Source organism: Haliaeetus albicilla, chromosome 2, assembly GCF_947461875.1.
Source record: "Haliaeetus albicilla chromosome 2, bHalAlb1.1, whole genome shotgun sequence".
In the NCBI taxonomy this organism is placed as follows: Eukaryota; Metazoa; Chordata; class Aves; order Accipitriformes; family Accipitridae; genus Haliaeetus; species Haliaeetus albicilla.
In genome coordinates this window covers 6,171,310-6,186,064 of record NC_091484.1, presented here as the reverse complement: position 1 = coordinate 6,186,064, position 14,755 = coordinate 6,171,310, and the positions used below count along the sequence as shown (strand labels likewise).

The 14,755-nt window shown below is 37.1% G+C and overlaps 1 protein-coding gene across 5 annotated transcripts in view; it reads left to right on the top strand.

Annotated features, from left to right (window-relative positions):
- The window catches only part of GNAS (GNAS complex locus), a 161,783-nt gene that overhangs the window by 64,534 nt on the left and 82,494 nt on the right, over positions 1–14,755 (top strand). The gene's annotated exons all lie outside the window — the stretch shown is intronic.

Genomic DNA, 14,755 nt, shown 5'->3' with positions numbered 1-14,755 from the left:
CAAGTAAGGCTTTTGTTTCTGTCTCCTCACAAAATGAGACTGTACTATGAATTTTGGGGGTAATAGGTCAGATTTTCTTCTCTTTTCTGTTGTGTTTGCTTGTCCAGATGTTTGTGTTAAATTATGTTTCTAAAAGCTTTTCTTGTTCACACTTAAAATCTGTTTTATTATATGATAGTTGTGAGGAGTGGAATGGCATTAGGATAGGGAAAATGGAAATCTTATTTATTTTTTTTTTGTCTGAGACAGATTTGTGTTTGCTAACTTTTTCATCTAACCTTGCTAGGGAGTAGGAGGAGATTATTCTGCATGTTATATGCTTGCACGTGTCCGTGTGTGTATCTACCAAAAGCTGCTAAATTAATTCTAATTGAATTAAGGTGTTAGAATTTCAGAGCTTATTCTCTGTGCGTATTTTTTTTTTTTAAGATTATATTACTGGTTTTGTCTTTCTTGTCTTCAAACATAACATTTTTTGTATTGGCATCCTCTGCCTTGTAGTAGTATCGTCTATTTTGTGAATAGTGCCTTTTCTGGAAGATTAAGCTTTCACTAGTCCTTCAGTAGTTAATTCTTCAGTCAGAATGTCTGAGCTAAAAGTTTAGCTGAGGAGCCTGGACAATACTTCTTCCTAATTCCCAAATGCTAGTTCAGGATAAGGTACACAGTCTTTTGGAAGAAAGTTCAGACTGATTCATAATAAATTACATTCTGTGCTACATGTTTTTAGCTCCTCTTTATAAGGTATATTTTCTTTATCCAAGACAACTCTTTTTCAGAAGTGCCCAGTCCTGCATCCTGTTAGTGCTGAGTTGTCTCCATTGTTTTGGCTGCTCTTGTTACTAAAGACCTTTTAAAAGACTTGCCCGACTTAAAAGATTTGCATGAGTTGACTTTGATAGCAGCTCTCAACATTAGGTGCTAAGTAAAAAGTTCATCAATGAAAGTGGAAGTCAAGGATCCCTGGTGCCTTTAAAAGTATCAATCCATTGAACCAACACAGTTCTTGTGTAAGTTTTCTAAGCATACAGATGCTCTTAAAGAGATCATGCTGCGGTGTAATGAATGGTGTATTACGTGGGTAGATTAACTTTCTCAACCCTGCAAGCTGCATACCCAAATTTGTGCGAAACTGGGAGTCCATAGACCCATTATACAAAGCCTGCAGAGCTGGGGAGGGACTGGGACACACGCTGGGATTTGCAACAGCAGTGTGTTCCTCCAGTATCTCACTTCTGTGTTGTAGATTGGGGCTGAGCTGAGTATGCATCTGGATTCCAGGGCAATATGGCAAATTTGGCCTCAGGAGCCTCTGCTGGCTTCTGCCTTCTCATAGGCAAGGGATTTGGATTACCTAGCAGCCCTATGACAGCACAGCCCTGCTTCCAGTCACACAGCATACCCCAGTGTGGGAGGATGCGTGAATTGCGGGGGAGCTACATGCGGCTCAGGAGCCATAGGTTGTCCACCCCATGGCGTATTGTCTTGCAGTCAGTCCTTTGTGCTTGTCCTTTTGTGGGTAGTATGTGGTATATATAAAATGTACAAGAAGTAAGTTATAATGCATCTAGTTTTAGGTTTTTGTTGCCAAAAATAAGCAGTAGATCCACTTTACAGGGGGGAGAAGGCTGTTTTTCAGTGTTTTGAAATACTTGCAAGTTACACGTTCGTCCTTAAGTAACTTGTATTTTCTTCAAAGTAACTAACTGCTCCCTATGTTGTCCTGCTTTCCCTGCTACCCTTTTTGCCAGATTCATTCCTCTCCTGCCCTACTTACCTTGAGGAAAAATGATGCAGGATTCAGCTAATGAGAGAGATAGTATGGAAGTTTTTTGGAAGGGTAGGAAAAGTAAATCATTACTTCTCTTAATGTTGTTATCAGTGGTTCTGCAACATAAACATGTTTGTATACACCACCATAGTTGATGTGATGAATAACAGCAGAGAGGTTGTGAAAACTATAGTATGCTGGAGATGAAGATCTTTTTTTTTAATGTCAGTGTCCATGTACATAACTGTAGTTTTGAATTATTTCTGCTGGTGCAGCCTATTCATGTGGCTTGAAAGAAATCCCGTTTAAAGTCCTGTCTAAAACTTGTTTGCCTGTGATTTGATTGTCCGGTGATAATTGATGTTTGAAGCAGAAAGAAGATACCTGTTATGAAGGACGTCTAATGTGCTATGAACAGGGGAATTAAAAGTTTTTATGTAGTCTTACTCAAATACACTTCTTAATTTCTGGTGAGTAAACAGGATATCCAGTGCTAAATGCACTAGCTTCCTTCAGTGAGTACGAGGATTTTTTATTTGTTGTGGATTTAGGATAGATGGACAGTTGTCATGTGCATTTAGATGGCTTGTTGTAGTATTTAACAAGGTGAAATCTATGTAGTTCTACAAAACTAGAAGAATTTCCTCTGGGACTCCAATCCTTGATCGCTTTACCTAATTAATTATTTGAGGAACTGTATGGAATCAAGTGTTCCAGGTAATTAATATGCTTAATAGTTAACAATGCTAAGGTGAATTTGAAGGTGGTTAAAGTTCTAGCCAAGTTAACTACAGTAAAGACTGTTTAAAAATTTCTCAATGTTCTTTTTATAATCTGTAGTTGAGTGTAGAAATAATTTTTTTTTGTTCCTGTTGTCAAGGTGGTGTGTGGGAAGTAACAGCGCTGTGGCATTGGTAGGCAGACTAGAATACTGGAGAAGCAAGGCACGGTCTACAGCACAGGTTTTTCTGGATGGAGTTTTTGGAAGGGCTTAGCCTGCTTCCAGCTCTTGCAGGACGGCTTCAGTTGGCCGTGCTATCAACTGATGTCTTCCTACAGCAATTTCATAAGCGTGCCTTGTCTTTTAACATGGAAGAGCGGCATTTTAAGCGTAATGAAGACTCCATATCAACCAAATTTTCTACTCTTTGCATTACTGCCAACAACAGAGCCCCTTGTGATGTAGAAAGGGTTTAAATTTGGCTTGTAATAGCAGGAAGCCTGTGACTTCCCTTCCTTTCCTTCGCTCCCTCCTCAACACTTCAACTGTCTTTTCATGAGGCTGTTCCAGAGGAATAGGTCTCTGCTGTTGCATACTGCATTTTGTGAGCATCCACTGATAAAGTGGAGCTAAAACCTTCTCTTTTTGACTGCAGAAGTTCGGGTGCCAATCTTTGTGAGCCAGAAAGGATTAAAAATGGGAAAGGGAGGACAGGAGGTGTAAGGAATATAGTTGGAAGAATTAATGTAAATGTATAGTTCAGGTTGAAGAGGAAAAAAAACCCCCTCTTTTCTGTGTTATCTTGGGGCCAGGGTTCTTTGCTTCTAAGATGATGGCCTTTCACTGACTTTTTTTTAAAGTCATCTTTCCCCTCTGTGATTGCTGTGGGTTTGGCTGACAGACTCTAAGGAGAGGGTCATTGTCATGCACAATTTTAGAAAGTGGGAAATTGGCAAGGGTGATAGACAATTTTGAAGTGTCATGGGAAAAAACTGGGACAAGCAGAAATATTTAGATAGAAATAAATTGTTGAAATGTGACTTGCGACATCCACTACAAAGGTTGACAAATAATGGGAATATGCCTTTGTGATTGGTAGGTTTGAATAGTATTTATGATTCAGGAAGTCTTCAGGTTATCAGGAATTTCAGATAACACTTCTCAGCCTCGGTTTCCCAAATGGTGTTGTATAATGATGACTTTATTTCTTAAACTGGTATATTGAAGTGTTGAATAGGAGTTTGTGTATTTATCAAATCTGTTAATGGTGATGGCAGAAGCAGAACTGAATAGCTTTATCTTCAAGACTTAGATGACAAATATATTTGCATTTCTCTTGTAGTTTTAAAAATTATTTTGTCTTAGTGGGAAAGTTAAGAAAGCCAAGTCGGCCTCTTAAAGGTTTGGGACTTTTTGTCTTTTCTTACCTAGATTTAGTAGTTTGTGAGGAAGGGAAAGTATAAAGAAGAGATTAGAAACCATCAATGGCTACATCTTGTACACCAAAAGTTGAACTGCAGTACCACCGTTATTTCACATTAACCAGTAGATGATGTTATCTAGTCACATTGGTCAGTATCGATTTCTTTTGTGACTGAAATGACTTCTGTTTCGGTAACTTTACTCTGCTTCTATCTGATACTGTGTTTTGTTTTCTAACTTTGGTCTTTCTATGCATGTGATTTTATGGAAGGGAAGTTAATGTTATGAGTGAGGAAAAAGTATAATATTTATAACTAAGTCTTCTAAAATAATGATTTCCCTCCTAATGGCTAATATTAGTTTGTATACACAAACGTTATTGCTCTGTTTTTACAGTTCCTTTAGATTTGTGTACCAATACCATGTTTTTAGAATGGTCACATCAGTTCCTTGCCAAGAAACAAACTGACTTTATTGTATTTTACTCTACTGGCAACAAAAATAATTTTTTCCTGGTGTCTGAGTAACATTGAAAATTGGAGGGGGGGGGTATGTGTGTGATTTCCCTCCCCCCTCCTTCTTTCTTTCTTTCTTTCTTTGCATCACAATGTATATTGGGAAGCTTCTGCAGATTTGAGGCAGAGAGTTTTGGGGTGGGTTTTTTTTTTTTCTTTTCTTCTCAGCTCCTGTTCCAGGGCACAGACGAGGTGTTACTGTGCTGGAAAATTTGTGTGTACATGTCTGTTGAAGACTATGAAAAGTTCCATTCCAGCTGAACAGCTAGTTACAGGTTTTGATCAAAATTTGTGCTGCAGAACATAAAGTGAAGGTGTGGGCGGAGAGGGGAGCAGGATATGTATTTCAGTCTATTTTAGGTCTCGTCCTAAGAACTGACACAGTTGTGTAATTGAGTTTTGTCAAAAGACAAGAATATAGCAACAATGAATAAATACTATGATTAAGAACTGAGTACTGCATATAGCTTGTAAAAGTTTATGCAAAATGTTTATGCAAGTTAAATAGAAGTTCCATCAACTTGAAAGGAATGGGAGGTAATATCTGGTGATGTTAAACAACCTAAGCAAACAAGAAATTCCTTAATTGTTAGGATGTTTAATGTTGTGTTTATGTGGTTGAAATAGTTTTTTCTTTGGAAATACTTTTATTTTTACAAAGGGGAAAATTCCATTCTGTGAAAAAGTAAATCTGAACTCAATGAAGCAGCATTAATATTTCGTTATGTTTTGAAAAAAGGAGAAAAAGTTTCCAGGTTTTGGGTTTTTCAAGTTTCTTGTGGTATCTTGCCCTAAGATATGAGACATTCTCCATTAAGAATATGTGCAAGTGTTTTGCAGTTAAAACTGCTGCTCGGGTGTGATTTTTAAATACTGTAAGATGAGTTTTCAGAAAATTCTGATAGTTTATAATGCCTATAATGGGCCTTATTTGGCAAAGAGTATTAACGTACTGTGGTACTGAATATTCCAGTAGTTAATGGAGTAACTCCTTTACCTTGCTTAGAGGCATTCTGAAATCAAGCCATTAAAATATTTCCCTGTGCAAGTGAAGTGAATTTTTTTTTTTTCAGGGTGCAAAATGATGTTATTTAGGTTCCTGAAAGTATTACAGAAAAGCAATGCTTGAAGGAATCTAAAAGTTTAAAAAGCCGTTTAGTTCTATCTGGTTTTAGATGCTCGTGGTAGGCTCAGGCTAACCATAAGTGGAGAGAGGACAACACAGTATTGAAAGAAAGTATAGACTTTCTTTTTACATTATACTTTATTTTCAGCTGCCTGTTGAAGATAAAAATGAAGATAAAAATGTCTTTATTTTTATAATTGCATGGGAAACAAGGTGTTGTTGCTCATAGCAGAGCATGCATCTTATCTGCATTTACTGGTTGGTGGGAAATGCTGAATTCTCCTAGCAAAGCAGTATTTAAACTACCAGTTTTATGTTGTTGCACGTTGAGAGCTCTCTGTCCTCTGAATTGCTGTTCCTGGCCTTGCAACTTGGCTTTTGTGCTTTCAGCTAAATATTTCAGTTTTCTGATTAAAAAAAAACACAACAGCAGCAATAGTAAACTCATCCCTTAAGCTAAATTTGCGTATGTTGCAGACATGATTTGGCATGTAAAGGGACTGGCCAAAAATATGGCAATAGTTTTTACTTGTTTAGAGGTTTAAATTTCACAAAAGCTTTTTAAGTATGCATAGACAGCTATCAACCTAGTAGAAAGGTTTATAGTTAGAGTTGTAGAGAGCTTGGAGGGCAGTAACTATGAATAGTGGAATAAGCATGAGTGATGTAATCTGAGAAGCAGAAGAGAGAGACAGAAGAGAGCTTAAGTCTTAACTATGTGGAAAACATTGTGAATGGGTCTGGGAGGATTTTGACTTTTGATGGTAGATGTGGGATTTTATTTTTGGTAAAAATGAACAAATTTTGTAAACCCTGTTTTAAAAAAATCACAAGTTTCCTTTTATCTTCTCAAAACAGATAATAAACTGTTCTTCGGGTAGCTGAGCTAATGAAGTCTGGTTTCTGTAACTTGTTCTGTGTCTCCCAAATCTTTTCTGCAATAGTCCCTCCCAGTCCCCTACAGCGTCTGCAGTTCCTCCCCAGAGGACCCGTAGCTTCCCAAGTATCTCCCGTTTCCTCCAACCAATACAGCCCTCGTTGTAGCCCGTGTTCCATGGCCCTGATGTCCCCTGCAGCACTGACCCCTAAATACTCCTGGGTTGTCCACTCCTTTATCTTCCTTTTTTCTGCTTTTCCTGCTACCTGGACAAAGTCAGCGTGTACTGTGGCTGGTGTAGATCTACATGAACTCTTCCTGCTTTTCCTCATTGGAGCACTAATTTCGGTCTGTATTCTACTCGGCCTCTGAATTTTGTTTCTGGGAATTAATCTCTGCAACAACAACCCTCCTTCAAGTTTCGTTGAAGTTTGACAACAGTATCTCAGAGAGAGTGAGACTGAGACAAAACCGCTAAAAAAAGTCCTACTCTTCCTCAATTCACGCCAAATATTTTTTGAAATATTTTTACTCTGCACATTCATGAGTTAAAGTGGAAGTAGTATGTTTTTCTCCATTTTACTATCTTAAGCAAGCATCTACTAGTGTAAGCCAATGTATCATATTCTATTTAACTTGTTATTTAATAAATCACGAACTATATTAAATACCCCCAAAAAACTTTAAATAACTTCAAAAATAGAACTCTGTATGGAGAATATTAAATAGATATCTATATTCCACGCTTCAGTGTGCTTTCTGAAAAAAATTCAATGTATTGGGTTTTCCCCAACTCTTCTCAAGAATTAGACCTTCAGAGTGATTACCTTTTCTCTAGCCAGTGTTACAGAATGGGTACTATGTGAAGAATTTTCTTCTATAGTATCTCACTGGATTTCTTCTTGTCACATACATTTTGGATGGGCAGACTGGGCAGTACTCTGATATTCCCAGTAAAAAATGGTTTTACTAATTTATCCAGATGGATGCTGGATTTACTTTATATATGAACAGAATACTTTTCATCATCTTAAGCTCATGGAAGGCTACCTCTTCAGTATTAAAATTGTACCTTCACATTATTGCAATCCCTGATGATTCCCCTTACTTCATTACGTAGCTACATTTTATCTCTTGCCAGTCATTCCAGCTGGGGAAATTTTTTCAATTTCATTATGTTAAAACCTAGTGTGTTTTTCCCATAAGATACAATTTATTATTAAAAAATGCAGTGCCTTTCTCAGCTCCTTCTAGCAATCTAGATATGAGTGTTATTTCTTGTTCCTGTTTCTTAGGTTGCTGAGCTTCCTGCATTGTTATGGTCTCTGTGGGATAGGTTCAGTAAGAGTGAAGATGTGTCCCGTCATTCCTCTTCTCTTAGGCTGGGGGAGCAGGTTTGTGGGGTTCTGAGGGATTTTTTTAAAAATGATAAAACACTACTCTTGTTCCAGTTTTGTAAGCATCCTTCCCGAGTGTCTCCTAGATCAAGGCAGGCATAGGTAATGCTTTGAAGTATAATCCAACAGGCAAATTTATCTCTATCTTTATTTTTAGATATATCATGCGTTTGTATATTAGGGTTGCCCAAGTCCCATCTCTGATGAAGAGCTGAGATACAGAAAATGTTCAGCTTAATCGTGGTCATTCAAAGCTCTCAAGTTGAAATGAAGGAATTTCCACTGATGAGGTTTTTGTTTTGTTTAGTTTTTACATGTAACTTGAATCCTGATGTCGAAAATACTATGCCCTCCATTTTACTTTGACAAGTGAATCTTGAGTTCCTAGTAAATGCAAGAGTACTTAGGATATGGCGCAAGTGTAGCTGCAGCAGCTTTTATTAGTTATTTCTACAACTGTACTCTAATGTAAACATGCAGTTAATCAGAATTACTTGTTTACAGCTGAGCTTGCTTACTTAGAAACAGCCATACATTGAGGTATCTTTTTGACAGCTAAGGGGCAAAATTTTCCACTTTTTGAGGAATGTAGTAGTGGAATGTCTTGATGAGATGTTCTGTTTTAAGGTGTTTGCTATTACAAAAGTACGAGAAAGCTTGTGACCTTCTCTTAGCTACCTGTTGCTGTCTGTATTCTCCAAAGGGCTATTTAATAAGTCATTGTGTTCACTTGTCTTTTTAGTTAAGGCACCAGAAAATAATCATCTCTCCCAGCTGCACCCTTGTAGCCTCCCAAGAGTGGTGGGTGAACTAATAGAGCAGGCAGAGGTGTGCAGTATTTCCTTCTGAGGTTTAGTGTAGTCCCAGTAGATCTTATATTTAGCCTTGAATGGCAACTTCACAGCTAGCTGGGGGACTTGCTATTGCCTTCTTAATCATTGTGATTTAAATGCTTTCTTCTTGTCAGTAGGTCTGTGTGCCTAGATACACTTTTATTTCCTTCAAGTTAAGACATTTTTATTCTGTTTTGCCAATACAGTTATCTATATAATATAAATGTTCATATTAATTAGAAAATGTTGCAACGAAGTAGGTTTCTTCCTTAAGTTTGCAATGAGAAAGGATGCCTTGCTCATATCTTGCTTAATTTTATTTTTTTAAATAGAAAAAAATGTGTAATGGGACACTTAGCACATTAAGTTCAGCAAACTATGTGTAGTACCTGTTTTAACCCTGATAATTTAAATAACTTAAAAATAAATATGCTAGCTAAATTTGATTTAACATGGCATTACTGTGGAAAAATTAAACTAATTGGTTTCATGAATTTTAATTTAATTGCATAACAGTGATTGGCATAGTTTCACATATTTTGTGTTGCTTTTAACAGTTTCAGACCATTTAAGATAAAGATGAAAACTTGCAGTTGTAATAGCTTTTTTTAAATAAGTAAAAGATGATAACCATAAGGACATAGCCATTTGCTAAAAAGATTTTATTAAATACCTTTTATTTAATTTTTTTTTCCTGAAATGAGAATATAATCACAGCACTGCATTATTCATGAAGAAAAACATAAGCATAATGCAAAGCTGAGGAAATTTATTTTTTTTTTCTTTAAACGAGTGAGAAAACTGAAAAGAGAAAGGCTGTTAAGTACTCGGGGTTCTCAGGAAAGCTAATAATACTCTGACCCAATCTGCAAGTCCATATGCAGGTCAGGAAGAGCAGCTCTAGTTCTCCTGTCCTGGCTTACACTTTCTACACTTCAGGATATTTGACAAAACAGTTGCAGAGGTCAGTGTCAGTAAGGATTTTTAAGTTTTCTGATACTTTGTCTCCATGTATTTTGCAGCAAGCACCCTGGAAGATTTGCTTTATGGGGTTGTTTTGGGTTTTTTTGTTGTTAAATTTCTATAGTGTAGGAAGTTACTGAATTCTCAGTACTGGGTTTTGAAGCGTACTAAAATAGATGGCTGTAAATTAGATGCAACCTTTTACTTTTGGTATGTAGAAATGATTAATGTTGTTTCAAAGTAGTTACTTGTAGGAACACATTCTGCTTACACTGAACATTGTAGATAACAATACAGTCCATAACTTACTCGTAAGACACTTAAAAATTGCAAATGTAACTATTTTGTCTTTTAGTATTTTGAATGGAAAATGGAAGGGAACTGTGTCTCTTGACTCTTAATTTCCCCAAACCATTGGGAACTCGGGATGCTCCCTACTGCCTCTGTGTTTTGCCTTCACTTAATTGGACAGTCTTCATTTTATGTAATTGCATCTTATGCAATCATATGTTTGCTTTCCTTTATTTATCACTGAAGAACTTCATAGTGTTCTGTTACCTCAATATCTTTTTGATACCACTGGAAAATAAGGGGCTAGAAAACAGTAAAAAAGACTGAGTTTAGTAAAGCATTTCTGCTTATTTTGTAGAATTGTAGGAAGTCAGAAAAAAAACACTTTGAAAGAATGTAGGCAACATACTGTCTGGCATTTTTCCTCACAATTTTATTCGTACCTTGGAAACATAGAAAGAGTTGTCTGAAAGGGGGAGGGAGGGAGAAAGGAAAGTAGACAGAAGTGATAGTCTTAGGTGACGTCCATAACAAATATTAAATATGCACACATTATTTAAAAAAAAAAAAAAAAGGCCTACTAGATACATCGCCCTTAGACAGAAATGGAAAGTTAACCCAATTCAGGGGTTAAAATTTATAGATTCCATTCTGATGATTTTGGACAATATGGAAACAGTAGGTTTTTTTCCACTTAATTTTATTTTTAGTAGTATTGTTTGGGCATAGATTTCTTGCTGAATGCAGGAGATCAAATGATCTAGTAATGTAGAGAAAGCAAAAATATTCTATGGATATTTTATTCCCTACCAAAAAAAGTACATATCCATCCTGTACAATGCTGCAAATAGAAAAGGAAGTTTAGCATCTGTGAGAAGGGCAAATACCAGGATCATCTGTTAGAATATGGATTTTTTTCAATAAATAATGGACAGGAATCCCAAAGGAACTATGTGAGAAACTGTGGGAAATGCTAATGTTAATTTCTTTATAATTCTTAGAAAAAGGGGAACAATTCCATTGCTTAAAGTAAGAGATTGCCCAGATGCTTGGCGTCAAATATGGGCATTTTAATTTATATTATTATGGTTTCTTGCAACCAGGGTATATAGGAAGAACATCATTAACGGTCACCTTAGCTTCACATATAGCGAGATCTTGTTGAATGAAGCTGTGCCTTTTTGGAGGGATTATAGGTCTGATTGATAAAATCAACTGGTTTGGTATTTGATGTAATATCACATTATATTTTGATTTTAAAAATTGCTTTGTGTGAAATTAACAGTGTATATATTACAGGAATGTAAAAGCTGGCTTACTGATAGATCTCTCAGTGCGGTGGTTAATAGAGGCAATGAGTGGGACCACTTCTTGGAAAGCTTCCAGGGAACTAGTGGTTACATATATAAAATCAGTCCTTAGATTGCTGGCCTGATTCCATCCGAAACCCCTCTGCAAACTGGCCACGTAGTTAATCCTGGGAAGGTCAGGTTACTCTTTTAGGGTGATCTGAGTAATGTGTTTAAAAGTTGTACTTCAGAAATCTGTTTTAATACAGCTGAATGCGAGACAGTCTCATGGGAGTTAGAATGTAGATTGTATCTGTAAAATTGGAAAAGGACTTGAAAGTCAATTAGTTAATTACCTTAGTATGCTTTTTTGTGGCAAAAAGACAAATGCAGACTTGGATGCGTAAAAAAGGGAAAGTGAAACATAAGTAGTAAAGTGGACTTCCAACACTGATAAGAGTGTTATTAAAATAGTATAACCATGCTGGTGTCTTCACTTCATGAAGGATGTGGAATTACTGGGTAGAGTTTAAAAGAAAGGCCAGAGGAGTTGTACAAGGTTCAGAAGCAGGGTGTCCAAATGCGATTTCATTGCCATGTAGAGGTGGTGCTATGCGAGAAAGATTCACCTCCTTAGCATTAGAGACACTTCCATTGAAATAATTTGTTGGGGATGAGGAAGCCTCATATGAGCTCTCTCAGGGAAGGACAGGTTTATTTTTAAACTGGATTTCAATCCAGCTTCTGGAGATACAGCTTTCCTGATGCGAATGCTCGTGGTGGCCACTCTGGCCTTGGGAAGCATGAAGCCTGCTCCATGTGCTGCAAATAACCCACTTCCTTTGCAGCTATGGGTTTTTCTTTTTGCTTTTATTACCCTGAACATCGTTAATATATATGCAATTCTGTGTTGGTATTTGAAGCCTTGAAACCTTGGAGTCCTGTGTTTGCCTGCAGGCATCAGAGGTGGGGAAGCGTGGGGGTTGACTTTTGGTTTTGTTTTTTCCCTTTAGATAGTTTGCTAGTTGTCTTTTGTCACTGTTTTCACTTCCTTCTGAAGCATCAAAGGTTGGGCAGGGTCTGAGGTGATGTTAGAAGATCCTCTTTTGTGCCAGACTGGTTGATTCTTACATGACCCAGATAAAGTTAGTTGAAGAGCTTGAGATAAGAAAGAAACTCTTTCACTACGAACTGTTAGGTGTGTTTCCATCTTCTGCTGCATAAGGCTTTTTTGACCTTCTTGAATTATTAGGGCAGACTGATTGTAATCAGTTGTCTGCCATTGCAGGAGTTTTGGGTGCTCAATCTCATCTTGTTTCAAATTGTGACGTTCAGGAAAAATTTGTTTCATTTGAAATTTCAACTTGATACTAAAGTATATGGAGAAGCACAGTGGCTTATGGTATACTGAAAGGCAGACTGAAGTATTCAACTATCCTCTCTGGCCTAAAATTCTTCAAAATACTTACTGTATGTCTGTGTTAACCTGATTGTTCCTTGCTGTACCAAACTGCCAACCCAGGAAGAAGCCCTGATTCTGAAGTCTCTTCTGTACAGGCAGTCACGTATGTGCCTGAGGAGGTGGCTTAATGGATTTAGTGGGACTCTGTGATTATGGATGTCTGTATTTTGAAAGAAACAGCAAAGTTTCACCTTATTCACCAAATTGGTATAGTTTGAGTGCATTAGTATCTCTTAATGAAACCAAATATAGTTCTCTTCATTTCCATTCATTCTGGACCTTATCTCTCTTTCTGATACGTCTCACTAGTTGCCAAGCAACCTCAACGGTAGTTCTGCACATCCAGCAGCATTAAAAAAAAAAAAAAAAAAAAAAGTGAGTAGTTGTTGCTGAAAATAAGATGCCTTCTGATGACATGAATGAAAAGAGTTATGAGAGAAGGAAATGGGGAGTGGCAAGTTTGGGGCTCATGTTCTGAAAAAGCTAATAATACTTAGCACATAAGTAGTGCTTTTTATTTTCCAAACACTAATCAAGCAGTCGTAAGATTATTAAGTAAAGACTATTTTTTTTTTCTTTCAGTGAGTAAAGCACAATTAAGTTTATGCTTCATAGAGCAGAGGGCAGGATTTAGTCCCAAGAGGGCAGGAGTTAGTTTAGTATATGTATTTCTTTCTCTGTCCATATTGACTTCCCATGTTTCTAGTTGGACTGCAGATTAACTGGAAGGTTTTGGAAGGTTTTTGTTTGTCTGTTTGCTGATACAGAGCCATCACTATCTTTTCATTTCATGCTGATGCACCTGCAGTGTGTTGAGTTTCATTAAAATATTTATCACCTGTAAGGCTTTCCAAAGTAGAAGTATGATAGATTGTGTGTAGGTCCTTTATTACTTGACAATGCTGTAATGCTTATAAAGTAATAAACAGAGCTTATTTTTATATTCCGTCTCCTGTGCAAAATGTGATCTGAGCAGCAAACAACCATAGCAAAGGATATTGTAATGAAAATGAAATCTGATTTGGGAAAACGATACTGGCTTTAGATTGTTAAGTTTCTATGATAGCTTCACTTCAGTTCAAAAAGAAAACTGTCTATTACATGTAGACTGACTAAAGCAGCATTACTGAGGACACAACTAAGTTAGAAAGTATCTGAATTAAGATTACCTCAGTTTGAGTTCATTTTAATTTAGGACACCATTGCCAATGACTGCCTATATGAAAAGGTAATTTTGAATTCTGTAACTAGCTCCTAAAAAGCAGCAAGTAATTCTAATGTGTTTTTTTTGAAGCTGGTTCTGACACCGTGAACACTCGCTTTCCTGCAGTCACAGTGTGTCTGGAATTACCGAGTTGTATGCTGTTAAGCTACCCAACGAGTTTTGTTCCAGAGGACTATTGGTCCCAGTCACAGTTTAATGCTTTCCTTCCCACTCATTTTTTTTCTTCTGAAGGTGGTGGTCTTAGAAATGCACTTATTCTACTTCTAGGTGAGAGTAGTAAAAAAGGGATGTACTGCAAATGGGTCGGAAATGGGGATATGTCAAGTCCCTAGTTCAATGTACACATAAACCAGGATGTGTTCTGAATTACATATTCAGTGTCTGTGGAAGACGCAAACACGTCGGACATGCTTCAGACACAGTAAGGCTTTTATACGCAGGGTGTTTTGTGCTAAGCCTGTGTTTACATGCTGGATGTCCACATAGGTGTTTTTGTCAAGAGGCTTCCATTTTGCCATTGTTCAGGATAAAATGAACAAGAAGAAACAGTATAATATAGGAGGAATTTTCTGTGTGATGCAGATAAACACAAAAAACGAACGCTCGGTGTGCAAATTCACAGCTTATTGTTGCAAGGTGACTTCCTGCTGTCCTGCTTCTGCAGGAGTGTAAGGAGTTTTGAAGGTAGTACAAAACTTAAAGCTGTTACTAAGAGAACATACTTTTTGAATTACAGTCTGTATGTTCATTGTCCACATCACAGTCTCAAAGGAGTGCATGCCTGAGAAGAGTTGGGTTTTGCTGTGTGTGGGAGAGGGGTGGTATGTTACTCACCAACTGCAGTTGCAGTGAATTTGAGTCAG